The sequence below is a fragment of the Nothobranchius furzeri genome, chromosome 18, assembly GCF_043380555.1.
Source record: "Nothobranchius furzeri strain GRZ-AD chromosome 18, NfurGRZ-RIMD1, whole genome shotgun sequence".
Taxonomy (NCBI): domain Eukaryota; kingdom Metazoa; phylum Chordata; class Actinopteri; order Cyprinodontiformes; family Nothobranchiidae; genus Nothobranchius; species Nothobranchius furzeri.
In genome coordinates, this window is record NC_091758.1 from 43,722,130 (window position 1) to 43,748,834 (window position 26,705).

General features: G+C 45.8%; 1 protein-coding gene across 1 annotated transcript in view; it reads right to left on the reverse strand.

The window, feature by feature from the left end:
* daam2 (dishevelled associated activator of morphogenesis 2) overlaps positions 1-21,835 on the reverse strand; it is an 84,332-nt gene extending 62,497 nt beyond the window's left edge. The window contains exon 1 of the mRNA XM_015969146.3: positions 21,688-21,835. The gene's annotated coding sequence lies outside the window, so the exon portion shown is untranslated. The remainder of the gene's footprint in view (positions 1-21,687) is intronic.
* Positions 21,836-26,705: the final 4,870 nt, after the last annotated feature.

Here is a 26,705-nt window from a genome sequence, read left to right on the forward strand (position 1 = left end):
CATCTCAGGAGAACGAACCCGAGTCACGAGCACCCACTAAAGACGTGTGGGTGTGGGTGGGGTGTGGCTGTGGGTGGGGGGGGGGGGGGGGGGGGGGTCTGGCATGGGTTCAACCTCAGAGCTGGTTACCATGACTCTCAGGAGAGAAGGGACGAAGCCGAACTTCCCAGAGGCTCCATGTTGTTCCTCGAACTCCCCATGGGTCCTGTCCTGTTGAGGGATTACCATGACCTCACCCAGATTACACAGATGCTTGACTCTTCAAAAGGACCCACTTTGGTACAAGCAATAAAACTAGTTCCTCTCTGCTCACTGTTCCATTAAATCTGTTGGCTCAGCCATTTTCAGAAGACATGCCACCTCGCCATTGTTCACCTTCGCACTCTTTGCATTGCTGTCCAAGTAGGAGCCAGTCCCGTCTGAGGAAGAGGTCAACCGCTGCAGTGTCGAGGACAGAAGGCCTGTGGGTAATGTCTGGAATGTCCTGCTGGGACGGTTATAGCAATGCATACAGAGCCAGACCTCTGAAGTGACCAGTGGCTTTTTAAATAGCCTCCAGTCGTGCCTCTCTGAATTGAAGCACTGTAAGGAGGAGATATGCTTACACATCATAAGCTGCAGAAAGTGTGTCACTGGCACACTTACAATAGTGCCATTTGAGACACAATCAGTGTGGGGACTTCCAGGGAGGAAGAGGAGTAAGCTGCCCTTCTCGGGAAGTCTCGAGGACCTTCGTCCTTCGGACACTGAAGCGAGTCATCTGAAAACAAAGACGATCCAAAAAGATCCGACTAAAACAGCTTTAGCTCTCGTCTCCGTCCTGCCTGCAAATAAAAACCACCGAGTTGGTGGCACGACCCGAGGGATAAAATACCAGCTGTAGCATCCTATCTGTCCCTCACACACTCTAATCCTGACAGATCAGATCAGCTCATCAATCTGTGACGGGCGATAAAATATAAAATCCTCACGAGTTCTGACGGCAGCAGAGGATGTTCCTGCAGTACGCTGGAGCCGTCCATTTATACAGGTTCTCTGGTTACATAAGGAATCCGTCAGTGATGTCACGCTTGAATGTGGCGAGGTCTCCTGCATCAAGAAGCCTTTAATATGGTGGAAATGGATGTTCACTCCCATGTGTCGCTCTCGGTGCACGGTCTCATCAGGCCAGTCCACCTCTCACCCTTCACCGCCAAATCTCAATCCAGCAAAGTAAAAGTCAAGCTTTCCAGGGAAAATTACACTTTCACACATGAGATTTCTACAAAGGATGCTTTCCATCAGCAAGTCATCCGACCCGTTCCCAAAGTGGGGGTTGGTTGGAAGCAGGGAGGGGGTATGCAAAGTATTGATCATGGAGGACTTAGTGCTGTCCGGTCTGAACTGGCTTGCCAGCAATGTTTGTAATCCATAAATCAGGGAAGATCTGGGTTTAACGTGCATGTTTTGGTAGAAAACCGACGTTTTTGTGGCGAGTTTGGCGTTTGCAGCCTTTGTGGATGTACGAATAAACACATCTGTTGGGTAAAGATGCTTTTGGTTTAGTTCTAATTTTTAAAAAAGGATAGAAATGATTTATTTCACTCTGCCAAACTAGCTTTCCCCGACGGTTGTCAACATGTCCAGTTCTCGGAGGATCTATGGAAGGTGTGGCTGTCAGGCCCGTGCTCGTAAGAATGGACCGTGTGATTGATGTGCAGGCAGATGTAGCCTCAGACCTGAAATAGACCAGTACCATTACACAACGTGTTCCCTTCACCTTCAACTCGAAAACGTCAAACAGGTCCTGGAACAGAACACCGAGTCATCACGGCACACCTCACTGGGTTTAAAGTGAAATTTCACATCCATCTGTTCATCTGGCAACAAGACCAATCATTCCTGAAACCTCCCAACAGAAGAATGAATAAACCCGAGAGCTATCCCTGAATAAGTCCAAATTTAGCTTCCAGTCAAGACCAGCAAATGGAAGGATGCAGGAAGCTTTCAGCACCGGTGAATCAAGAGCCCAAACATCTCACATCCCTGCTTTTATTGCTGTTTACGACCCATAAAGCCACCGTACTGTACCAAACAGGCAGTTGTGTGAAACGCTGACTAGCTCTCCCAACACAACATAACATCAATCACACAAACGGAGTGCGGCTGTACGGAGAAGCAGGATACTGGAAGAGTTACTTGCCCGTGTCAGAAATGCTGCGGTAACAGAAGAAAGGCTCTCAAGTCCCGTCACCAACAGCACAGCTAAAAGGGCCACTCCACAAAGCAAGCCTACAAGGACGTTTTAAAGTATTCCCGGGTCTTTTTTTAGAAAACTCGTGCCGTTCGGAGTGCGAGGTCCCGATTCCATGCCCTTCTCTAGAGTGAAGCTGCTGCGTTTGTCTGCGCGCCCTCGGAGCCTCCGAGCCGGGCTCTGGATTTCAGCTGACTGAGCTGGGAGCAGGGATGTTGACATTGTCCCCACTAACTCTCCCCCACCCTCTCACCATCACTCATCTACCCTCTCCTCCCCTCCCTCTCTGGATTCCAGCCCCAGCGTATGACAGCATCCATGTGAAGTTCAGCTAAAAGGCTTTCTGTCCAGGAGTGTCGTACAAGGCCAGAGAAGAGGAAGCTTGTGCTTCCACACCCTGTCTGCAGCCACAATCCCACCTGATGTTCACCAAGTCAGCAGAAAAAAATGTAGGGAGGGTATAGAAACAGAAAGCCCTTTTCCTGTTAATCACACACAAAAATGCCCAACGTGGTGTTGGTAGTCGCCCCTGTGGCTCAGACAGGAAAAGGACGTTCCTGTGATGTAATCCGGGCCGACCGAGACGAAGGTGAGGTGGCATGTTCGATAACACAAAGCTCCATTGGGTTTGTTAGGCTGGGAGCAACAGCTCAGGCTAATGCTATGTGTGGAATTGCAGGGAGGCGAGTTGGAGGGACACAACATAGAAAAGCAAACAGGAGGCCCGTTACAGCCAGAGCCAGCAGTCACACCTCAGCGGCGATGACATCAGCCTCTGAACCCACAGGCCACCTCCGAGGAACCATCTGAAAGGTGCAAGTCTGCGACCGGCACATCAGAACCTCAAACCTCAACAATGCTGAAGCAAAGGTTGTATTATGAAGAACTGCAGCGGCACTAAAGGGTTTCCTTCATTTAAGACGTTCCATGATGATGATCCGTATCCTGGGAAGAAGATCGCAGCTCTTTAGGAAATAACGGGATTAGAACAGAAGCATCTGCCACAGACCTAAAAGCAATACAATCATCCTGTCTTCATTAAAACCACAAGTGCCCTTTTGCACAAATGACAGCCATTAAAAAAAAGTCTAAATTTCTCTGGGGACGGAGGCCAGATGACACCAGGCTGCTGGCTGTGGTGCATTCCTGAGAGAGCCCTGGGGACGCATCCATTACCCCAGTTTGGAGACAAAGCTAGCTGCTCTCCAAGATGTCCACTTCCCCTCCTGGTCCTTTCCTCGCCCTTTCTCTGCCATATTGCTTCTACTTTCTCTCCAGGGTCCCCTCGCGATCCCCAGAGCAGAAGGAAACCCTGACGAAGCTCTGAGGAGATGGCTACACCCCAGGCTTCGGTCTGGCTAAGCGCACATCAGCTACTCCTGCGTCATCCATCACAGCCTGGTATCTGAGGCAAGTGGCGTTTGTTTGACTTGCTGCTGATGAACATCACGCCCCCAAACTCAGGAAAACAGAGGCATGCATTTAAAAAAGAAACCATCCACAAACCCATCTGCTCTTCTCTTTTTGAGAGCGCGTTTGTTTTCACTTGTTCTGCACGGCATGCATTTTTCTGACAAAGAAAATGAGAGGTTGGGCGTTCATGTGAAACTCCACATCGTCACTCTGAGAGCAGAGGCGACCGCAGATTGCAGCTTGAATTTGGCGAACTTTCGCCGCCCCGACGGTTATTCCTTCGAACGCAAGAGAAGCCGGTGAGTTGTTTGCCCACAGAGAATCTCAGCGAGTGGTAAATGTCACGACCGAGCCCAGATCCGGCTGGGGAGCACGTCGAGGAAGACGAGGATGCTCTGGAGAGATCGCCAGTCGCTCGCGTCCAGCTTGCTGAAGACGCAGCAGCACCGAACACTTCAGATGTGACATATTTATTCACTTGGAAGAAAAAACGTTTTCCCAGGGTAAATCGGAATATCGGATCAGAAACAAGGTCTCACCCGAGGTGGTCACCTTCATTTCACTTGGAGTTGGCATTTATGCAGCACAGCCGCAAGCAAACCTAATGAAAAGCTAGGAAACGGCCGTGAACGCGTGTGGAGACCAGCTCTTCATACGTGTGGGCTGTGAAACCGTCGTGGTTTACAACGGCATCATTCCGAGCTCCTGTTGACCAGACAGCTCTCGTTTCCCTTTGTTCTGTTTAAGCAGGAATTCCTCCAACAGCCTTTTGCACACAGCCAACTCGTTCACGCCCTCAGAGACAAATAAGAAAAACACGAAGGCTGAACTCTTGACAGCATGAATGCGAGGCCGCATTTTTACACACGACCTGATTGTGTGTCAGCCATGAATCATGGCGGCGGGGAACGCGGCACCATCCGTCTTTCAAAAGCAATCACAGCAAGGAAGTGAGCGATAAATCTAAAGTGATCAGCGTGTCCTCTGTGAGACGTTCTCTTTACACCCTCCTGGATCAAAGTCTGCTTTTTATTTCATAAATAAAACATTTCTGGTGTGAAAAGCCCTCTGCCGTTGCCTGCCACCCGTCTACGTTCTGTAAAAAGTACCGAATGTGTGAATGGCTCTCTGTCTGAGAGGCAGACTGGGCAGGGTCAAAGGTCGTCCAACTGCCTGCTTCCACAGTACTTCTCGTGTCTGCATGGATGCGTGCCGGCTGAATGCTGTTATGTTTGGACAACGATCCCAGCTTTCCACCGCCCCGCTCACGACAGCTTCATCGTGTTAAATGATGTCAAACCTTGATCTCAGGGCATGAAGGGCATCATCAATAAACTACCAGCAGTACAGGTTCGACACAGAAGAAAATATAACCCAAGGAACCTACAGAGAACAGATCAGACCATTAGTAAATATCCTAATATCACTACAGGAGCAAATACCGCAGCCGACGCGGTGCCAGATGTGCTCGGGTGCCAGATCTGGGCACGGCTGGACGTTGCCATGTTAGCGTTAAAAATGACGGTTGGGCCGGACAAATGACGGGATCTTCATTAGCATGTTATGAGCCGAGGTAGCCAGATCTACTCAGGGTTGGACCTTCTTCAAAGAAATGCATCACTAGCTTTATTATGGATGTTTGTTCCAGTCTCAGACAGCACACGATAGATAAATAAATAAATAAATAAATAGATAAATAGATAAATAAATAAATAGATAAATAAATAAATAAATAAATAGATAAATAAATAGATAAAAAGATGAATAAATAAATAGATAAATAAATAGATAAAAAGATGAATAAATAAATAGATAAATAAATAAATAGATAAATAAATAAATAGATAAATAGGTAAATAAATAAATAAATAAATAAATAAATAGATGAATAAATAAATAAATAAATAGATAAATAAATAAATAAATAAATAAATAGATAAATAAATAGATAAAAAGATGAATAAATAAATAGATAAATAAATAGATAAAAAGATGAATAAATAAATAGATAAATAAATAAATAGATAAATAAATAAATAGATAAATAGGTAAATAAATAAATAAATAAATAAATAAATAAATAAATAAATAGATAGATAAATAAATAAATAGATAAATAAATAAATAAATAAATAGATAAATAAATAGATAAAAAGATGAATAAATAAATAGATAAATAAATAGATAAAAAGATGAATAAATAAATAGATAAATAAATAAATAGATAAATAAATAAATAGATAAATAGGTAAATAAATAAATAAATAAATAAATAGATGAATAAATAAATACCATCTATAGACTTGAATTTATTTGCCAACAAGGAAAAGATGAATTTGGGGGGGGGGGGGGGGGGGGGGTGTCTTATGTAATTGCTATTTTGAATAACTTTATTGAACTAGTAGCAAGCACAAGAACAAATGAAGCATATTCCAGGGGTGGTGGTCACACAAACACACCAACATGTCCACACCTGAATGGTGCGAGAGTCGTTCCGTTTGCAGAACCCAACAAAGACTTTAGCGCTGGTTTAAAAAGTGGGGCGCTAAAGTGTAATAAATGCTCGTGCTTGTGCTGGCGTACCGACAGGCGCCGAGTCCGGTTCATTTTAATCCACAGGTGCTGTCAATCTGTAGGTCGTGGAAACTTGAACGCCAACTAAAACACTTTCACCAGTCCCTTCAGAAGCGTTCAGGGTGTGTCGACTCAACTCGGGTCGGCTCCAGCCTCCTAAAGCATCAGGCTGTCGATGACAAACGTGTTACAGCTTCAGCCGGCTGCACTCGTCCAGGAAGTTGTGTCTGCTTGCTTGTTTCATTGCCACCTGTGCACATTCAGTCCACCCTGGATGTCACATTTTACAATCTGAACCACTTTTGGAAATTATTTTGGGATGAAAAATAAACTATGGTGGATTAGATCTTCAAAAAACCTTCCAGAATGTAAAAAAACAAAAACTAACTGAATCCTTTGTGGGTTTCTAAGCAGTTTAGGAGGGAAATGCATGATAGCACAACAGAGCCTAACCCTCCGGGACAAGAAGAATAGAAATATGGGTGTAAAGTACTAAAGTCCCACATGAAACCCACATTCATGTTTCAGAGCTGGCTTTAGGCCAGCGTGAATCCAGGTGTGTGAATCCAGGTGTGTGAATCCAGGTGCGTGAATCCAGGTGCGTGAATCCAGGTGTGTGAATCCAGGTGTGTGAATCCAGGTGTGTGAATCCAGGTGCGTGAATCCAGGTGTGTGAATCCAGGTGTGTGAACCACAAAAGGAATTAAAGTGATTGACAGAAAAGCAATGGAAGCGATAAAGAGAGCGACATAAAACTGAAGCCTTTGCTCTTTTTCCAGACGCTTTCATTCAAAAGAAGGTTTTATATTTTTCTATTGGCAGCAACGGGTCGTGCATCTGTGGGGGAACCAGCTTCAGCTGCACACCTGTCACTGTGATTTATAACGTTCTCATCCTGCCATCCAAAGAGGAAAAAAACCTAAATAAAACTCTTCAATAGAGCCATCACAGCTGCGTGAACGCCAGACTTGAGCCCACCTCCACGGTTCCAAGTGTAAGAATTTCTCTTCTATAAAATGGATTCATAAATCACAACCCTGGAGCCCCCGAAGGCGGCCCAGAAGTGAGAAGATGGTGAGCGTTTCTACCCAAACGCTGGAAAAGATGCGGCCCCTGCTGCAGACACAGGGGGTCAGTCTCCCTGAAAACATCTGGAAGTCATCGGTCCCGCTATAAGAAGCTCCTGGAGAACAGGTGTGCTTCTACATCCATGACCTCGTGCTCCTTTCCATGACCCCTGAGCTTCATTTACCAGTCTGCAGCTTTCTCAAACAGCAGAAGTCTGAACAGCCAAGTTCACATTTTCTGAGGGTTTCGCCCGCAGCGAGAGCGGCATATTTATCATTTATGCAGCAAAAGCAGCAAGTCAGGGCGTAAAACCTGGAAAACAAGCACCAAATACTTTAATTACATAATTATGAGCTACGCTCAGGGAGCTGATGATGATTATAGTGGCACAATGTGCAGAAAACATCAGAACCGACATGAAGGATTACGCGTAACGCTGCAACAGCAACAAACAGCAAAGCTTCTCTTCTTTCAAAAGACTTCATCACAAACCAACCAGAGGAAGTGGGTTCTCTAAAAATAGGCCAGCTATGTTGTTTTCAGACCTTCTGGGTGGAGAGACCATTATGGAGGCACCAAGTCCATCTCATCAGCACGGATTAGTGCTGCAGAAAAACAAGCGCGTGTCTTTTCTTAACGCTCGTCTCTTTGTGCCTCGTAATGCTCCCACTGACGGATGGGTGTTGCACTTTACTGGAGGGAATCTTATGAGCTCTCTGGGGATGTCAGAAGAAAAACAAACACTTCCTGTTTATCTCCGGGTTGGTTGGAACAGTGCGTTCTGATCCGCTGCTCATTCCAACACGACCAAACTTTAAAACCTTCCACAGACGGCGCTGGAAAACGCAACGTCTGTAGATTCATGGGTTCAGGAAAGTTTACCTACAGCTCAGTCCAAACACACACCGACCTTTGACCTTATGACACTCGTGCATGATGTTCCAACTCACACTGCCCAGCTGCCCCTCCATACAGGACCTGTACACCTCCAGGTCATTGAGGCGTGCAGGTCGGGCCCGTGTCACCCTGGACACGGTCTCTTCCATCTGGCAGGAGGCTCAGATCCATTCGGACCAGAACCTCTCGCCATAACAACCGTTTCTTCCCTCTGCTGTTGAACAACAGGGCTGCCCACTCCAGTCACCTGACCCGGTGTTGTGCCTGAACTGATCCGCTCTGATTGGTACCTACATGGTAGCCATTTCTCTACATGGTAGCCATTTCTCTAAGTATCACTTTATTTGATTATTTTATCGTGATTATATTCTTGCTTCCTGTATTTGCTTGTCTCTTATTTTTATCCTTTTCTTTGCACCAACACCGCAGCGGTTTTCTAACGTTGTGATTCTCGCAGACACGACAGTAAAGCCGGTGGGACGCTTGAACCAGGTGACCCTTTGCATCCTTCTGCTTCCCTGCCAAGAGGAGGCTCCCTAAGCTTCGCCCCACAGCGTGTTCTCGCCGTCGTCTCAGGACCGATAAGGAATGATGTTACAGATAAACAGTCCTCTGGTTCTTTAGCCCAAGACTCAGATCTACATGCATTATGCTTCTGGATATTTACAAAAATAGCGAGTTGTAGTCAAATGATGCGTGAACTGCCTGTGGCGCTCACCTTTACCTTCATGTAAGCAAACATGTGCAGCAAAAACAAGAAAACGGCCTAAACGATGACAGCAAGCCTAAATTTAACATGTTCAAATTAAACCGTGAAGATAATCTGCGAAATCTGGGGCTGTGCAGACGTGTTTAAGTGTTCAGGGCTGACTAAATAAGCTGATCCTGCTGGACCCTTCTGACTGTTGGGTGCTTTAGAGACAACGTAAATATATTCCTCGTCATCCCACGCTGTGTGGAGTGTTGTTGGAGAGCAGAGGTTGGGAGGGGGGGCCCATCGAGTGCAGATTACCCACCAGAGGGGGAAATGATGGTGTTGATGAAACCAGCTGAGCCCCGAGCAGGTTCCTGTAATAGATCTGCAGCACGCGCCCCTGACATCCATCTGATCCTCTTTTTTAAACACAGAGAAAACCGGCCAGAATGGCATGTTTGCACATTTTCTGCCGCCAGACGTGCATCAGGACACGCCCGTGATGATTGTGAAATCAGTCTGACGAGCACGACTCTCCGGAGTTAAAGTTCCTGAATGGTTGTGGCATAATTACACAAGCAAGAACGAAGCGATGCACACCTCCCTTGTTCCCAGCGATTAAACTCAGTGATGCTTATTTGAAGCTCATCTTGAAAGCAGATTTAAAAATAATAAATCCAAACTAAAACATCCAGGTCGTTCAGATGGTTTGTGCAGCAGGGGTGCCACAAATAAAGCTTTGCTTGTGCATGCAAATGCTGTGTTTGGTGTCAACACTGAACCGTTTCCAGCTGCTTTTATTTTGAAGAATCATCTCTGACATGAACACAGAACTGATTCTACTCGGTTTTTTACGGATGCCTTACGGACTAGACATCAGTACGGCTGCAGCCTCTTGGAGCTTTGTAGCCTGGTCTGTATTCACATCATCAGGTTTAACTGAGCATGGATGATTCAGATGCTGGATCGTTTAAAAAGATGTTAAATCAGGTAAAAAATCTGCCAGTTTTGTCCAAAAACTGGCAGATTTTGTGTTTTTGGAGGTTTTATTTGCTTCAGTCCTTTCACATTAGAAGAAACTGTAAATATCACGATCTAATGTTTACAGCAAACACTGAATCGTCCTTTTTCTACTGAACCCTTTAATCTGCTCTGCTAGCAGAAGTGCATCTCACCCATCTTCGCTGTTTATCTCACACCACTGAAGGCAAACTGGTTCCAAATCCTACTGGTTTGTGATTCGGATGCTTTCACAGGATTTTATTCAACGTGACAAGAAAGTTAAATTAATGGTTCTCTTATTGTTGCATTTATTTTGAAAAATAACTCAAATTCAGTTTTCTGTGAATCTACGGTTGAATCTACGGCTGATTGTTGGCACCAGCTCAGACCTAAACCCAGAAGTCTTTTTCACTCGAGAGATCTTTAAAACATGCATGCATGCATGCACACCGTCCATCAGCAATAAACATGACTGGAGCCCCAACAACGATTAGCTGGACCCTCATCTCAGCTGATTTCCACCGAGCTTAGTGAGGTGTGCATCCAGCGCTACTCAAACTTAGCCCGACTGAAGCCAAATCCAAAAGTTGCACACAGACGTTTCCTACATCCGTGCACCAGGAACAGTTACAGGTAACGAGCAGTTGCGTCATTTACCAGGACTACAAAAGGAATAGAAATAAACTCGAGCCCAGAAGACCAAACCTGAGCCGATCACATCCGCTCTGGCTGGAAACAAACGCACGCTGTTCTGATTACATGCTGTTTAAGTCAAATGGCCAGATTGGGGCTAGGAGTGTGTTCCAGTGCAAGCTGCAACCAAAAATGTGGGTCAGCATTTATTTCCTCACCCTGCTGCTCTTCCTTTCTCTGCAACTTAGTTTCCTTCACAGAACAATGACTCTGACTTTCCTTTTTTTCCTCCCGCCAGTGGGGCTGGAGTGAGAACGTGCATCATTGTGAACTCAAAGTCATTGTGCGGTGCACGATTGGTCTCCGAGACCCTTTTAAGGCACGCCACTCAAGACCTCAGGGACCCTGTGACTTCCAGTGGGTGTACTTCCTTTGTAATGTCCGAATCCAACAGGCAGGGTTTGCTGAAGGAGCTATGGTTCTGTTGCTGTACTACAAACATCTTGTCATCTGACTTTTTCTCAGTTTAAAAAAAAGCTTCCTTTCAAACGGGAAGGCAGAGGAGACGAAGCCAAGGAAACGTTCTGCAAAGTGCAGACAAGACAGATTTATGGTCGAGTCTGTTTTAATACTTTTTCAATAAAGTTCTGAGCGGGCTTGTGTGCGCTGATGTATGCAACACTCAAGTGAATCACAGCAGGGGTTCCTCCCCTCACTCTCCTGCAAGACGCGGACCTTGAAATCCTTGAGCTTCTTTTTCTCAAAGTCTTGGATGAGAAGCAATAAAAACGAAGTCGATGCAGGTGGCGTGAGCTAATAGTTCTGTCCATGCACGCGTTCCTTCAGCACAGACAACGCAGATGAGCTGCTTAAATTACCTGTTAAACTTTGAACTGAGTGCAGATTTCTTAAATCAAGCCAACACTAAAATAGAGCTAACTAGTGAATAACAAGGTCTCCATTTTCTGCCTTGCTGTGCTGCATTCTTCCAGCACCGGTCGGTTTATATACTGCAGCCTGTTGCCAAGGAAACCTCTGCACAGGAGGGGTGGTGATGCAAAGAAAGGAAAGAGTGAGAGGAAGAGAGCCGAGACAGTTTCAGGCCTGGAGTCAGCCCTTCGAAGGAACGACTTGTAAAATAGGCTTTTACTGATCAGAATCATTTATTTCAGATTTAAGAACAGAAAAAGCTCGTCGTTTAAAGAGCAAGTCACCCTCTACCAGATTCTTACTCCACTCCCACTTCCTGTTTGAAAATGCAACAAATGCTGTTGCCTAGCAGACCGAGAGGGCGGAGCCACTACCAAATACACACGCTCACAACATTGTGACATCATAATGTACCATCTAACATCAGTGTACCTCTTAGCCAATAGCGATGGCAGATTTAAATTCAAACGCAGTGCTGAGTTTTTACCTGACGACGGTGCAACACTGACAGTTTTAGGCAGAATATTTAAATTTTAACTAAGATGTGCTAAAGTGCCGAATTATTGACGACACGTGTCTGCAACACGATTAGACACTCATTTATTTAGTTTATTGGCAAAAAAATGTTGATTTGAAGTGACTTGCTCTTTAAGTTGCAGCTCAGTCTCTTATATTTATTTAATTCTTTATGTCAAACAACAATTAAAAACCTTGTTTTTATCCCTCAGACACCGCAGCTGCCTCGACAAGGCACCTGATAAAACTGGCAGATAATTGCACATTTAAAGGGATTGTGCTTGTCAGCACAGCGGTTAGGGGGTTGAGTGTGGGGGGTGGGGGGGGGGGGGGGGGGCAGCTATAGCAGTGATTACAGCACCTCTGAACCGAGGGTCCAGTTTGTCTGCATAATACCTCAATCCGGCCCACGCTGTCATCATCCATCCCAGAGGATGCTGAGGGCAGCGGTGACACCAGAGTGACCTCCCATCACCCTTATGTCTCAATCCAGTGATCACTGTATTCTCTTTTTAAGTAATGTGTGCAGCTTCTGGACATCGGAGGGGATGGAGACGGATGGAGACCGGAGCCCAAGCACAAATAAAAATAGTGTCAAGCTCATTTGTGAGAAAGGTAGAGACCTCCTGCTGCTTTCACGCAGGTATGTTGCCGTTTGGCACACAGAGCAGGAGCTCCTGGCTTCACCGATCCCCGGATGAACCTCTCAACACACGTGTGAACTCAGACAACCACAACACGAAACCTCCAGAGCCGAACGCCTCCCACATAAACGCTTACGTGACCTTTAATTAAAGTAATAAACACAAAAAACTCCGTCTATTAGAAGAAGGCTTTCAGCATCCAAGTTTTGTGCTGGAAAAAGGCTGTGTCATGGTGCGGATGCTTGGAATTCAAAAAGGGCTGAGCACAGCTCCTCCACTGTTTAAAAGGCAAAGACACACGCCCAGAATAGCTCCATGGTTGCTAGGACGTGGTCGGGTCATCCGAGTTTCTCCAACAGACTCCTGTTTACCCGTCCGCTTCCTGAAGGCTGATGACAGATCGTTTAAACAAGGACGGAGAAGAAAAACAGCACACCGGGGTTGCTAGGACGCGAGAGGAGGAGGGGACGGGGAAGGGTATCTTAGCAACTGGGGGGGGGGGGGGGGGGGGGGGGCATATGTAATGTTTACCACAAGGCAGCGATGGTGCATTTCAGAGAGGGATGGCAATGTAATCCCTCTGCAGATACACAAAGATGCATGAAACACCAAGGTGCAGGCTGAGAGAGGTCAAAGGTTAGGCTTACAGGTGTTTGTTGGAATAGGGGAAACTAGGCGGAACGCCAGTGCTTCCAGATGACAGAACATCCGCATGACGGTAAATCTGGAAAACAGTCCGGTTTACAGGAGAACACAAATAAACGCCGCGGTCTTCAACAGTCCATTTAAACCTGCTGACAGCGGGATAGAGGCAGAAGGACCCTTTCCAGCAGCCTCTCCGGAGACAGGACCTCGTTCATTCCACCGCTGAACGCTTCAGTCGCCGCCAACCGAGTGCTTCGTCATTTGGAGTCAAAGGAAACAAGGACACAGCTCAGGTCCCTGTTCAGAGGTTTTTTCCTGTCCAGTTAAACGACGGCACGAAGACAGAAGTGTTCCTGAATCCCTGACTGCTCATCCATCTCACGGCTCAAACAAACTGAATGCAGCTCACTGGGATGATGCACGAGAGGCTGACGTACGCCGTAAACGCTCCGGACAGCTTTCTGTTCCACTCTGAAGCTTTGAAGCACGACGCAGAGTCATTACACCATCTTTAAAAAACGCACGGGAAGATGCAGGAGCCACATTTAGCAACCCCAGACACTCAGAAAGAATTATGATGGTCTTTCAAAATGTTTTAGTAGTTTGGATTTAAAATCTGCCGGCTCGCTAAAGAGGCGGCAGGCATTTTAATCCAGCCTGAGCATTAATGTTTGTTTTATCCTCCAATTCCAGAATGTGGAGTTGGGATGATGAGATTAAGATGGACTAGAGAGAGAGCAGAAGTGGAAGGAAAAATCTGAGATGATGCTAGATTTAGCCACTCCTGTCTTGAGACAACTCGAGTAAAACCCTTCAGTCACGCTAGTGAGCGACTGGTTCTGGAGAACTTAGGAGTTAACGGGAAGTCTCTGCTCTGGAAAACTGTGTTTAGTTCCAGTCCCAGCCGTTAGACAAAGGGTGCATTCACACAAACACAAGTCCTGCTTCAGTGCAGCGAAACTAAACCTGCATTTAAAAAATACATCCATAACATTTCACTTTCTTCTTTCCAAAGGTGACAGAAAGCACTCATGAATAACTGGATGCTGCAGTCTAAATCTGAAACGGCCAAAAACATCCTTCATTCACGGCAGACACGTTTGATTAACTAGTGGGGTTTTTTTTTAGATAAAAAGCCAAAACCCGACTAAAACTCCAGGAAATACCAGCTGTGCCAAGCCAAAGTAAACCTGCCACAGCCTGCCCACTCCTCAGAACCGGGACACGTCAAGCCCAGACCTCAGCCTGTGGGGATTTACTGGTAGGGAGTTCTTTCTGCCAGTCTTCCTCATGACTCGGACCCCAGACTGCCTCCCCTCCACCCGAGAAGATAAATGGTGCCGTCCAGTCCCACAACTAGGAAACAGGTCAAGCATACATCATGTCGTTTGAGAGTGAAGGAATTCTGCCTGCTGCCATGAAGGGGTTGCCGAGATGGCGAGGACCCCAGAGCCCCGCAGTGGTGGGGCTCAGTGCATCGGGATATGGAGGAACCCAGGGGAAAAGCCGGTCCAGAGAGCGAGGAACTCTCACGGAGAGCAGAGAAAATTTCCCACAATCAAATTCAAACATAGCTGAACAGGGCAGTGGAGAACCAAGGAGATGGGAGAGGCAGAGGATGAAAAGCCACCTTCCACTAAACATTTAGTAATCCTGTTCCCCTGGATGGGATAAACTCCAGTCTAGATCCCGCTACTGGACTCTGGAGTTACTTAACCCTGTCCACTCCGTTCACGGGTAAACGACCTCATGAAGACGATCCGTTCTGAGAAAAACGGGGGCTGGTGCCTCTCTTCAGCGGTCAATGGGCAATCAGGCGGGGTACACCCTGGACAGAGAGCCAGTCCATCGCAGGGCACTGTCCATTTAACTCCTTCACTGCCAATGGCGACTAAAGTCGTCATTTGCATTTTTTTACTGTTTGAGCATCGGAACGAGCCCCCGCGCTGAGAGAACGAACATCTCAGCCCTGAAGCCGATCTTCATCCGCGTACGTCACACATCACGTGATCAGGAAGCAACACATCCATGTGTTAGGAGATCGATTTGGGCCGCTGCTGTAAAAAAAGTGAGGCGCGAACCGGAAAAGCGTCTGCCGATCACAATTCGACAACGGATTATGAAAGAACAAATAACGCTCGAAACATGCGGATTCTTCCTGATGTAAGAGGTGAGTCTCCGCTTTGTTTTGGTTGTTTTGGCGTCGACATCATGCTAGCGCGCAACGTCCTGCGACTTAAAAAAAACAGTAAAAACGGTGAGAAACGCTGGCAGCGAAGGCCGTTAGTGGTCAGGAAACGGCTGGCAGTGAATGAGTTAATATAGCGTAATATTGTTTTTGGATGGTAAAAACTTGACTTTGGAAAAAGTTGGGGGGACATGTCCCCCCCCGCCCCCGCCCCCCCGAAAACGACGTCCATGCCTCCGTTGCAGCATTCTCTCTCTTAGAATATGACCAAAGCCAAACTGGCTGGGTTTTTAGTGTGGCTGATGTCTTTCAGCTTGAAATCTCCAGATTGCATCTTTGCAAAAATGAGGCATGCAAGCCTCTTTGGGACAGGGTCAGCAGAACTTTTATCCTTTTATAGAAGTCGCCCCCCATGCCGGAGATCACGGCCATTATAAATAAGACGCTGGAATGCAGAGGGGTGGGAGAAAATAAACATCCATGCTGCTCCGTTATCTACACCCAGCTGTTGAGTTTAGAGGCCAATCCCAACAGATGAGGTCACACCGGCATCGTGTTACTGATAGATAGCTGCTCCTATAAAATCTAGCATTTTATTTAGAAATGCATTAAAGAAACAGCAAACGACTGATGATCGTGGCTTCCCCCACAACAGAAATGACTGCAGGGTTAAACAAGATCAAGAATTTGAACCAAACCCATTTAAATGAGTTTGCATCAAAATTACCGTAAAAAACAGAATAGCAACATCTCCAGGTGATAAATGTTGCTATAACTTCAAATGCAAAGTGAGTCTAAGATGGAAAGGTGATTGGGGAAGATTCAGCCAAGAAAGAAAAAACCTGGTTGGGCCAATGGTGATATAAATGATTCCATATGTGCACCAGATCCCAAGTGAAAGAGCTGCTTTGTGCTCAGTAGCATTCGTCTGAGTCCCACACAGGCTCCACTCCTCCACCTTCTCCTGATGAGCCTCCCTCAGTAGCTCAGGATGATGTTAGCCAAGGGGCAGGAGCAAAGCCCCGGTCTCAACCCGCCTTCCTGCTGCCCATGTCGATGGGAGCCAATTGTGCGAGACGACGGACCGAAACAACCAGTCCATTCAGGCTGGCCTTAGAACGGTGAAGAAGTGTGGAGGTGAGGGACCGACGGGGAAGGGAAGACTGTCACAGAGCAGCCTCTCCATCACCCCCCCCCCCCCCCCCCAGTGCTAAATGGCTCCAAGTCATGGGGAGATGATCGCCACAGATACGAAATGTAAGCTTCCAAGAGCACCTGCTCCTGGAGTCTCAGGGACTGACGAACTCATCCGGTGGGATTGCATTGAGAAAACACGGAAACCACCTTGGGTTCACATCAAAGGTGTTTTAGCTGTGGCTTTCAATCAGGTAGTCATTTTTTTTTAGTTTAAAAGCCTCAACGGACAGTTTCAAACACTTCAGCCACAGGGTTCATCGTGTTGAGAGAAATTAAATAAGGTAAACATGCGTTTTAGTGTTTGATCGTGTTTGTTTTTATTTTTTAACAATGGTTGGAAAGTCTGAAGAATCACATTTACCTTGTGACATGTAACGGTATGAAATGACCGTTTTCCACCAAAAGTCATTTCCCCCTCTCCTCTGACACAGAACTAGTCTGCATGAGATATGGTCTCAAGCTCTCAGGCATTTGTTATAAACTGCTTCTCTCCAGCTCAACAGAAGAATGAAGAATGGACTCTCTCCTCTTAATAAATCACAGAACTCTATTTTAATAAAGCTAATCAAACAAAGTGTTCGTCAATAATAAGATGTGACCGATCTGTGAAATCAAAATATTAATTACTTTATTATAATTCTATAGAATATAATAAGTAATATGACTTTAAATGTTTCCACTAGGACTGATCTACGTAGCGTTAAGACACGACACATTACTTTTACTGATCCAATCAGAATCTGCCAGATCTGACGGAGGCGGGGTTTTGGTGGTGCTTGGTAAATCTGTCATCTTTTCATTCGACCATAAACCAAAACATCCGAAGTATAAAACTATGCCCACGTCATCTTTAACGCCAGTTCAAAGCGTTCTAGAGAAGTTGTCGGAGTGGCCAATCCGTAACTCTCCTCTTCAGCCGAAAGAACCAACGACGAGCTGGATTAAACCTGTTGCTGTTCCACCTGCTGCAACGGTTCCTTTCAGAATAAAAGCTGAACCATCACCACCCAGGTTTGGGTCTCACTAGATGCCAACAAAGCTGTCGTGACCTGGAAGTATCTCAAGACTGGTGCTCGGCTGCCGCGGCTGCTTCTACTGGCTCCGGCTCCACAAGGTCAAGCTGGACCTCTACACCTCCTGATCTAACGGGGACTTCCAAAAGGGTATGTAGACCGACAAATGGCGTTGAATGTGTTTATGAATCTCCTAACCAAAGCTTAGAGCGTAGACATCACCTTCAGTTCCCATCAGAACTAATCGTTTCTTCAGATTTGCTGGTTCTGAGCAACATTCCACATCACACCATTCTCCGTCTCATTCACCTTAGTTACACCATACATTTAGTGTTAAAGTTAGTCTAGTTTCATTTGTTTAGTAATAAATTTTTTAACTTTTAAACTCGACTCTCTCTTCTGTTGTCTCTGAGTGAATACGGAGCTGTTATCTAATCCCTGCAATAAAAAGTTCCAATCTTCTGGTTTAAATAACCTCACAGATCCATAAGGTTGATTTCATATTTTCTATGGAATCCTACGTCTTATGGCTTGTTAAAAAAAACATGTAATTTAAATCATTACATATATAATCCAGAAGAACCATGCATCTCCTTCAAATGAGCAGGTAAAGAATTATCCAAAAAGCTGATATTTTCCGGTTGTTTACTTTTGTTGCCAGGCAGATTTGCATTTTCCCAAGTCAATCTGGAAGAAAACAAGACAAAGGCCACTTTTCCACACCGAGGTGCCTCTGGAGAATGTGGAAGATCCACACGCCACAGCATCATCCATTCCACCGAGAAGAAAGAATGGATGTAAATAAAACAGACGACCCTTATACCTCGTGGTGAAGGCTGCTCGGGCTTTCCAACGGGAATCCTTTTCATCACAAGCTGCATTATTACCAAATTATTTTCAATTCTGATTCACAGCGTGGTTTTAAACTTAGCAAGCCGCCATATTTAGACAAGGTTTCAAGCAAGATGCAAACAGAAAGAGAAACTACTGATGCAAACATTTAAAAAGGCTCACCGAACCTCATAAACTCGTGCCGGTCTGATGCCAAGGGCCTCTGGTGCATCGTGAGCGTCCCGGTTATCGTTCTCCACCACAGAGAACATCTGTGTAGGAGAATCGGGCCGAAACCCGTTGGAGCCACACACTGGGATGTCTCTGACCCTCTCAAGAGTACTCTGGAACATTTAAAACTCAAATATTTAAACACAAACAAATCACCAAACTTTGAAACCCACGTATTAATGAGGACGGGTGGGACTGGAGAGGAAGGGTCAACGCACACTCAGGCAGGTACTAAACCCTCGCAGCTAATTACTCCCACATTTCTACCATCTGGGCCAAAGAAAACAGAAACTGCAAGCCGGCGTGCTGCCCGCCCGTCCGCCACACAAAGAGACAAACGGGCGGTAAAAGTCATCTGGCCCGTAAGAGCAAGTGAGACGAGTTAAACAGAAGAAGCCAGAAAGCTGCAGGCAATTTTAAGAGCTAAACATTTCAGCTTAGGTTGGATTATCCCGTTTGTACACCATTCCAGCACATTTAGACCACACGGTTAACGTAGTTGTTTCACTAACGAAGCACCAAACCAACAAAGAACTTCTCCAGAATACGATGAACCTGGACGACCTAGGCTATCACAACAATCTCCTCCTTCACCACTCCTCACCACTTCTAGCCAGCTCATGCACCAGCAGTAAACAAGGAGCGTACCCTGTAATCTTCTGGGAGTGGTGATCAGCTTTGGTTGTACGTTTTGACTACAGGTAGACCACATACAAATTAAGAGTGCACCCAGCAAATCATACAAGAGTTAAATAGTGGCAGATGTGCATCTACAGACAACGCTGGCCCAAAAAGATCCAGGAAAACGGGCCGACACGACTGAAACTCCTGAAGAAGCAGGTCCAACAGCCAGACAAAACATCTAAAAGAAGACGTGTGAACATCTGCTCCAGCTGCCTGTTCTGGGAGCAAAGATCCCAGCTTTCCTTTGCTGGTCACCCCTCCGTGTGGCACGGTAGTTTGGACCCGGTAAAAGCCCAAGTCACGTGTGGCTGCACACAGGCCACCGGGTGCTGATCCCAGCTCCCCCTCATCCTTCCTCCCACAGACACAAACACAGACGAGCGGTCCTTTACTGGTGCTCCGTCAGCAGGGTCACAGCCAGAAGCAGAACACCTCAGCCCTGTGGTTCTGTTACTGTTGGACGTCAGACGTGTTTTTCTTCCCTCTCCCTCCTCTGAAAACACACAGGTAGCTGAATAAGCATCCTGCACCTCAGTCAAAGCAGTGGGCCTAAGAATGCACAGAAAAAGAGGATTTCTTGTCTGATTTAGGAGCAAACACACTTTGCATGTGAAACTGAACGTTGACAGGAACTTGTGGAAAAGCTTGAAGCGTATTAAAAGCTCAGTGCAGCTGCAGACTATCGAGGAGGATTTTTATTAAACACCTGATGCTGACAACCATCCACCGCTTTGAGAGGTTGGCTTTAAAGCTTATCGATGCTTGTAAAGGTCGCGCATTACGCCAGAACAACTTCAGCCGCCTTTGTGTGCACAAATCCTGCAAGATACTTTCTTCCCCCGTTAGGGTAGCATGATTAAAATGCCATTTCTATCATAATTCATTCAAATCCTTTCAGACAGGATGCTCTTCTCAAACTTGTTGATCATTGTCTAACTTCTCAACACAGCTGACGGTCAGCTCAATGGCGTGCTCTGGATGAGGCACGGCTCTCTGAAGGGTAGCAGGAGGTAACAATTCCACAACTCTAAAATACAAACAAAAACAAGTGAAAGTAATATGATAAATACATTAAAAATAACAAAAATTACAAAGAAATACTCCACAGGCGAAGCTGTGCGAGTTAAGAGGAGAGGATCATTTGGTGCTTAGCGTGGTGCTTGTAAAACCTCAGCAACCGGCCAAGAGGATCACCGCATCACTGCCAGATGTTCAGACAGATTAAACAGTTGTTGATGCTTCCCCGTCCTATAAACAGAGAGGGTTCGTGGGCTGTAAGCGCCAAGGATGCCCTTGAGAGGTTTGGCTCTGCTATGACTTCTTTTACTTTCTTAATGACTCCTTTATTATATTTAAATAAGAGTTTCAGATTCACAACAAAACTCTCCATCTTGATTCATCAGTGTCTTCATTCGTTTCTGATATTTAGACAGGCAAGATGTGAGCAGACACCCGTTTTCTGTTAGGAGGAGAAATATTTAGACGTGTTGCTGTTTGGATGTAAAACAGAACCTGAAATGCTCCTGCAGCCAAGTTCAACCTGGGAGAGAGGAAACGGCTTCCTGCTGCAGAGGACTTTCACAGTTCGATGTCACACACACACACACACACACACACACACACACACACACACACACACACACACACACACACACACACACACACACACACACACACACACACTGCGTTCTCATAGAAACGTGGTTTTACGCAGTGAGGCTGTGATCACGCAGCAGATGAAGCAACACAGCGCCCTCTATGGGCCACCCCCGGAAGTGTCCGTTTAGCCAAGTGAACGCACACTCGGAATAATATCGAGGTCACGTCCTCTTAACAGCGCGTGAAAGCGCCACGCACCCCATCATTAGTCACATCTGGTCACTAAAAGCTGGAAAATGAGAGCTGAGACGTTTAGAAGAGGCTGATGATGTCACGCGCTTATAAATATAAATATAAATATAAACATAAATATGTCTCTAATGGCGGCCTATACCGTGTTACTGATGGGGAGGGGTGGATTTCAGACGGATTTTATTTATAGTCTCCTTATAATAAAGCAGGAAGCGTTACAGGAATCCAAACCAATTAGCACCCCCACCCGTGATCCCTCACAGATGACGCTTGGATCTCGTTTTAAAACATTTTGAGTGGCGATCCAAAGAAAGACGCTGCTACAGATCCATAAAATTCCGCGTCTTTACGCGTCAAACATTTCCCGGCCGATGGCATCGTGCGCCCTGCTGCAGCTGCAGCTGCTGAGCCATCACCTTCACGCAGAACAGTCACCAGTTTACCTTCCAGATTCTTCACGAGGAAACGACCACCGCTCGGTAGTAGTAATCCCTGTCAGCGGGCGAACATGGCCCCTCCAGAAAACGCGTCCGAGCGCAGCGTCGGAGCGGAGAGCCGATCCCCTGTTGATTGTTCGAGGCTGTTCATTCAGCTGAGTGATAGTGGGGAGTGACGGCACTGACAAGTCGGTCCAAACAGCAGCACCACGCCCCCTCCTTAAAGCCGCCGCGCGCTTGGATAGCTGTCAAAATAAGAGCCAAATTCCGCCTGATTGCAGAGGGATCATCGTTTACTGCAAGCCTCCTATGCCGTCAGTAAAAAAGGTTAAAAAACAAACATATAAACTGGATCTGACACATCCAAGAAAGACATAATAATCCAAATAACAAGAAAAACTGATGTTGACTTTGAAGCTTTGAGTTACTATAAATTGACCTTTTTAACCCCATAAGGAAAATGTATCACACCTTTCCAAGCTTGGCGCCCCACCTCTTCAACACCATTAGTACTTTCTTCACCAGCCTGCTGAATTTGATCCCACTCCACCCTCAGATAGGAGCTGGTTGTATTTCATCTCGTCTGTATTGGTGTATAACTGATAAAGAGAAATAAAAGAAAGTTTCAGCCAACTCAGAATGGGTTTCATGCGTAAGACTGTTGAGCTTTAACCGGTCCACAGTGTTGATTTGATTTAATATTTTATTATAATTCTGTGTAGTTTATTTTGAAGTAACAGTAAAGCAACTGAAAACATCTTAGATTTGCACATAATCTGATTTAATTTTAAATCTGTAGCTGCATTTGGTCCGTTTCTGTAAAAAACTTTAATGTCTGCTGATCTGTTCAGCGTCAGCAGCTTTAGTCTTTGTCTAAATACAACCGAGCGTTTCCCAAACAAACAGAAAAGGCTCTCTTGTCCAAACTGCTGCTTGCTTGATCCTCTTAAAGACGATGACACACCTGGACTGCTTGGATCTCTTGCTCTTCATCAACCGCAGAATTCCGGACGTTCTTGTTGAAGATGACTCAGACGTCTGTTGGAAATGTTTGAGAACGATGGTTAGTCCGAGCCTGGCCCGCCAGACTCCCCCTCTGTTTAATTCTGCACAGATAAAGGGTCTGGGAACTCTCCTATTCAAATAGCCCCGCCCCCTAAGAATTCTAACCGAGCCAATCAGCGCTGAGCAGCGTACGTCACACACCGCAACGCCGAGTTTGTCATAAACATGGCGACTGAAGCGGCTCTTTCCTCTGTGCGCCAGACGCCTTTTTTTTACTACAGCTAATAAACGACAGCACTGCACGGTTCAGTCGCCATTTCCGTCTTTTTTCTGATTGGTTATTTTTGAGCTGCCTAGTCCCGCCCCTCATGTGCTTCTCTGCCTGTGAGTTACCAGACTCTTTCTCTGTGCAGAATTAAACAGAGGACAGGTCTGGCAGGGCAGGCTAGGTTATTCCCGGTGTGGAGACAATTCTTCAGGAATTGGAAAGCCGGTGAACAGGACGGGGCACGAGGGAGCACAGAAGTGGATTAGATGACCTGCGGTGAACCCACAGTAATCCATATATTGTCTCGGTGAGGTTGTGGATGATTCTCAGAGGAAACTGCCAGAATGCATGAAGTGAATTCTGATGTTCACCCGTCAATAAAACATGCTGAGGACATGTTTAGAGTCTGGCGGCTCACTATGTCTTATTTTCTGTCAACACACAGACTTGATATAACAGGCTTCAGCAGCCACGATCAAAGGAACCATGCCACCAAACTGGTTGTTTTTATTTACTTTACTATAAATTTGATGGCCATTCTTTTGAGTTTTGTTCGTGTTTAAATATGTCCAAACTAATTTTCCCTCATCTCGTTTTTCAGATGTACATTTAAGGGGACTTCTAATGGAAAACTCAACTTTTGCATCCTTCTGTACTCCTATGTCGGACTCTACTGACTGTAGACACTCCAAACATGAATAAAACCACCCATCTGTTTCCTGTCAGTGTTTGGTTTCAGGAATTGTGTGACTGTAACAATCCATTTCAAAAAGTCCCAATTTGTGATGTCACAAATGGGTAAAAAAAAGAATAGATCCACCTCTCACATGAAAGAGAGAGCTGCTGCTGCTGCTGGAGGAGCAGCTCTCTCCTGCATGTGAGATTTCCGTCCCAAAAAGCCGAGCGTCTCAGCTTATAGTAGCCTAAGCTGGGGAGGGGTGGGCGTGGCCGGTTCCAACTTGTTTTCTCAAAGTGACTGAGCTCTGAAACGACTCATTCTGGAAGGTACTGGAAATTTCAAGAATAAAGCTTTATTTTCAAGTTTATTTATAAAGCACCAAATCACGACGAGAGTCGTCTCAAGGACCTTCACACGGTAAACATCCCAATACAGATCGTCCATTAAGCCAATCAGGAAAAGGTTTCCTATATAAGGAACCCAGCAGGTTGCATCGAGTCACTGACTAGTGTCAGAGTATTTACAGTAATCCTCATACTCAACAAGCATGCAGCGACAGTGGAGAGGAAAACTCCCTTTTAACAGGAAGAAACCTCCAGAGGATCCATCAACACAACTTACTGGGGATGGAGAAGATTTATGGGCTTGACACACGGGAGACGACATCGCCTCTCCTCCATTCATTTTCAATGAGACGTGCGCGACAAAGCGATAATCGCGGGTCTCCCTCCTACCAAGCGAAACGCGAAAAACGTGCGTGTGAAATTTTGCGCTCGTGCACGTGTCGTGCACAGGCGACCCAGCGACGCGATCCCAGAAAGTTGAAATATTTTCTACTTTTCATCGCTGTCGCTCGGACGAGGACCAATCAACGGAGGTTTCATTCACTGACCAATGAGCGGACAGGATGCTCGTACATCTCCGAGCAAACATGGAGGAGAAGTTGATTATTATTATGTTTTATAGTAAAATCAGAAGTAAGATTTCACATAACTCTAGCAGCACCTTGTGAAACATCATATCTACCGCTTTATTAACTCTGAACCGCTTAAATAACCTTAATTCCCTCCAACCTGACACAGCCAAGCAAAACAACGGAAGATTCGATTTCGCCATGGAACAGAACGCGTAGACGGCTTTGCCGCTGGCCGCTGCCGCGGGTCGCCTCCCGTGTGTCCGGTAATAAAAGCGACAGCGACAAATTTCGCTGACCGCGGTCGTTTGTCGCCTCCCGTTTGTCGAGCCCGTTGTACACGTGTATATCCCTTTATGGGATTTAGTGCATTGCTTTTGTTGGCAATGCCCGTGTAACTTTTATATTCTTAAGTTCACATTACTTTGTGTTTCATTCTTTTTAAAACTACTGAAAGTAGAAAAAGTTTCCTCTCTGTATAAATGTGACAGATTGTGGATATCAACTCTCAGACACCTTGTTGCTGCCTGCATTGTTTAGCATTCCTAAAATACCATCATGCTACGAGAAACAACCTGAACATCTCTGTAACATTCAACTCCGCCACACAGAACCGTGTGCTGCTCTGCAGTCGGGGGGATTTTTTCCCCATGCATAAAACATAAATGTGGAATTGGTTTTTAAATATGAACAAACATGGCAAAAACATGTCTGTGTGGAGTTTAATTTGCTTTCCAGAATGAACGAAATGCTTGCGCTATAGTAATGTGTCATAATTTGAGGATGGTGGTCCCCAGGGGGCGGGAAAACAGAGTGGAGCTGTCCAGCAGCTCAGCGGTTTGGCCTGTCAGAGCTGCAATGACATTATCCAGTGGAAGCAAATGATTCAACTCCAGGGAGAGAGAAGAAAGCAAGCAAGGAGCCTCAATTAATCTCTTCAGTTTGGCAAAACTGGAGATGGGGGAGTTAATCTATAATCCAGATTGGATAGTATATCATGGAGGAGCTCGATTCCTGTCAGATAATGACCGTAACCCGAGGCTTTTAGAGCGACCCCTGAAGTCAAAGTACCCGTGTTTTGCTTCATAGACACTAGATGTCAAAGTAGACCAATAACCTGTTGTCTGGAGTATGAAAATAAAAGATGAAGTATTATAAAATTAACAAACCCCGTCCCAGAAATTCCTCAGTGACACCCCCACAAATGAAGTACTTTTCCAGTAAACCCAGTCAGAGATCCCCGTCCAAGGCTCAGAGGTAATCATTCCCGGTTTCACACTGACCTCAGAGAGGCCAGTGGAGAGCAGATCCAGACACGGTCTTTGTTCAAGTACACTTGACACACTTTTAAGTATAGAAGACCAAAAAACCGCTGTAAAAAATATACCCAGCAGACAAATCAGGCTCGGCTGAAGCCGTTCTAATAAGGTGAAACTGCTGCGTTTACCCAACGGGAACAGATCTGGTTACAGGGGAGTCCGCTCAGCGTCTGTCAGACAGGAGCCCGGTCGTTCTGGAGACGCTTTCAATTTGACTGAGCTGCAGATGTGAAAAGGTCCAGTCGACACCTCCAGACCTCAGGGGCGTCTGGCAGAGCGGAGTGGTGTTAAGTGAATTCACACGTGTCCATTCAACATGCATGCTCGTGTGCAATAATGTTTGAACTGAATCATCCAACACTGGAAGGAATCGTTCACTTCACTCAGTTTCCAATAAGACCTTTTTCATTGGTTTCATTTGATTTAATCCCGTTGGCCATTCAGAATCAGCCCGGATTCAACAGGATCAGCTAAAACTCAACAATCAGATTTTTTATGGGGTTAATGAGTGCAGTGTTTACAAGCAGCAATAAACATTTTCACAGGACACGAACACCCATGTGAAGAGTTAAAGCCAGCGAATCTGCAGAACAAATAGGTATTGAACACAAAGCAATCACCCCTCCCCTCGGGCATCTTCCTCGAACGAACATCCACTGGAAGCAGAAAACCACGATGCCAGAGGAAACGAGACGGCGCTAAACACCAGTCACAGTTTGATGGGTCCAAACGTCTTTTGTTGTCCGTGACTTCAAACGGTGATTCTCTTTTTGGGACTCTGGTAGTTTGTCCTGAAGCTGAAGCGGTAGCAGCCGGATGTTTCTCCATCTCTGATGTTGT